At 62.0% G+C, this 2,500-nt stretch overlaps 1 non-coding gene and 1 pseudogene across 1 annotated transcript; both read left to right on the plus strand.

Moving 5' to 3' along the window:
• Window positions 1-1,150: 1,150 nt before the first annotated feature.
• Window positions 1,151-1,303, plus strand: LOC142793716 (5.8S ribosomal RNA). Its single transcript, XR_012891768.1, has one exon. It is a non-coding gene; the product is annotated as a 5.8S ribosomal RNA (ribosomal RNA).
• Window positions 1,304-2,457: 1,154 nt separating this feature from the next.
• Window positions 2,458-2,500, plus strand: part of LOC142793730 (large subunit ribosomal RNA) — an 8,044-nt pseudogene continuing 8,001 nt past the window's right edge.

Consider the following 2,500-nt stretch of genomic DNA (forward strand, 5'->3'; position numbering starts at 1 on the left):
GAGGCTGCCGGTCGGTTCTTGCAGGCGAGGGATCTCGCTGGCACCGGTTCGCGTTGACGCGCGGCCGGTCATGGCACGGCGATGCGACGGCCGAGGTGCGCAGTACTCGATGGAGGAACCGCACGCTCCGATGACCGTCCCGCCCTCCGCGGCGTATGCGTACCGACCGTAATGGTTGCAGCAGCGCCGGCCGGCTTTTGAATTCGCCACACGAAACACGGTGCGAGATCGCGGTTAGGGGAGCGTCGACGTTGCCAGGCGTTTTGCTTGCTGCCGAGGGAAAGGCGGCACGGCCACGTCGCGCTCGTCGCGATTAGCGGGTCTGCGCGCTTTGGGAAGGTGCCGCAACGACTTGCCGAAAGAGGAAGCACGGAAGAACGAGGGACTTGGACGTCCCGACAATTGAACGCACTTGCGGCCAGGCCCTTGCTGGCTTCGTTCTTCCGCCTCGAGTAGGCTCGTACGCGGCTCCGGCGCCGAAAGTGGTCCTTGGCACCGACTTCGGTGGACGTGGGAAGTGCCGCGCAAGTACGGCGCGCCTGGCTCCACCTGTTGGCTAAAGTAGGCAGCCGGATCGGCATTTTGGTGTGCGGTGGCAAACCGTGGATGCGAAAAAAGCTTGTGCGATTTCGTGGAACAAAAAGCGGGGGTCCCCCTTTTTATGCGGAGGAGACCGACCCGCCTGCCGTGGTGAACCGCGACGCCACGGTAAAAACGGGAGAGGCTTGTCGATGGGACCGTGCATCCCGCGCTCCACGGAGGCCGGGAGGCGGCCGCCCGAGGAAATGTGTAGCCGTCGAGGCCCGCATCTGCGTGCACTCTTATCCAAATGGGTGTACCGCAGGCATTTTCTGGTTAGGCGGGCCAATGAGAGCGAGCACACAACGATACCTACGGGTCCGGCTTGGAGAACCGGCTTCGACGCCTCCCGAGTATTTATAGAGGGGTGGACCACGAAAGCACTCGCAAGTAGCGAAAGCGAAACGCCGTCCGAAACACACCGTTTGCTCGATTTGCGGCAGCCGAAAAAGGCGCGGCAGAGTTTTGGAGTCCAAGCGTGCGCTGAAAAGCGCCCTTCTTGGCCACTGTTTGGCCGAGTGCCAGAAACGTTTGGTTTTGACTGTACGGAATTGAACAAACACTTTTTCACGACTCTAAGCGGTGGATCACTCGGTTCTCGGGTCGATGAAGAACGCAGCCAGCTGCGAGACTTGGTGTGAATTGCAGGACACACTGAGCACTGATTCTTTGAACGCACATTGCGGCCTTGGGTCTTCCCTTGGCTTCGTCTGTCTGAGGGTCGGATCACATATCAAGAGAGCCTTCGGCGCACAAGGGAACGTGAGCCGTCGACTCGTTTTGACCGCGTCGGCAACACGGACAGCACGCTGAACACCTCACAGCGAGCGCCAACAGCGGCCACTCAAGGGCGAGACGGTGGCGACCGTCGTGCCAGAGCCCAACCGAAACGGGGGCGACCGACTGCATTGAGGATGTGGCACCTCGTTGAGACCGCCGCAGGACTTCGAGTCGGAAGGAAGCCTGCAGGGAAAGTGCGGTCGAGGTTGCGTACTCCTCTCTGCGACCGGGCGCGCAAGAGCTGCGAGAGCCACGGACGCGCAACTTTAACGCACGGTAAACACGAGGAGCGAAAGCCGGCCAGCAAAGCTTCTCCAGCCGTGCGCAAAGTGCGCGAGATCGCAGCCTTGCGTTGCGCTTGTTGCCCTCGAAGTAAGCAGGGTGTCCCGTAGACCGGGCGCTCGAACACGCTGCGGGGCCGTGCCTCCTCCAGGCTTTGCCGCGCGAACAGGGAACGTTCGCGCGCAAAGCGCAGGGAGGTGAGGAGGCTGCGCCCGACGTTTGCGGTTCGCTGCGTACGCGGTTGATGCGGAGAGCACGGCGCGACGACTTGCCGCGAAGCGGAAAAAGTCTCCCGCACGAGTTGGCGAAACGTTGGCGAAGCTTAAGGCGTTCTCGTCGTAGTCCGCCGTCGGTCTAAGTGCTTCGCAGTTCCCGTCCCGTTCAAAAAACTGGGCCACTCCAGTTGGGGCGGGGGCGACGCTACACGAGACGATGCCTCTCGCCAGGCTGCGTGGCTGCCCTTGCGGCGGCGGCGACTGGCCTCGGCGGTGTTTGGGCTTTCGACACGGTCGTTTATCACGCAACTGCTCGGACGACGCACGCGCGCAGCGGAATGCCGCTTGCCAGCCTTGTGAAGATGTGACCCTGTACAGGGTTGCGGGCGCACTTGGTAGGGCGTCGTACTCGGTTCGCGATGGGTTTACGAACGTGTCCCGTCACTTCCACGTCACACCGGTTGTGCGCCGCACGCGTGCAGCGGGGAAGCCGATTGCCAGCCTTGTGAAGAAGTGGCCCTGTACAGGGTTGCGGGCGCACTTGGTAGGGCGAGCGCACGCGGTCGTGCAGGAAGTTGATGGAAGCGAATGTATCCGCTGTCGACCTCAGATCAGGCGAGACAACCCGCTGAATTTAAGCATAT

This window comes from Rhipicephalus microplus, unplaced genomic scaffold, assembly GCF_043290135.1.
Source record: "Rhipicephalus microplus isolate Deutch F79 unplaced genomic scaffold, USDA_Rmic scaffold_325, whole genome shotgun sequence".
Taxonomy (NCBI): domain Eukaryota; kingdom Metazoa; phylum Arthropoda; class Arachnida; order Ixodida; family Ixodidae; genus Rhipicephalus; species Rhipicephalus microplus.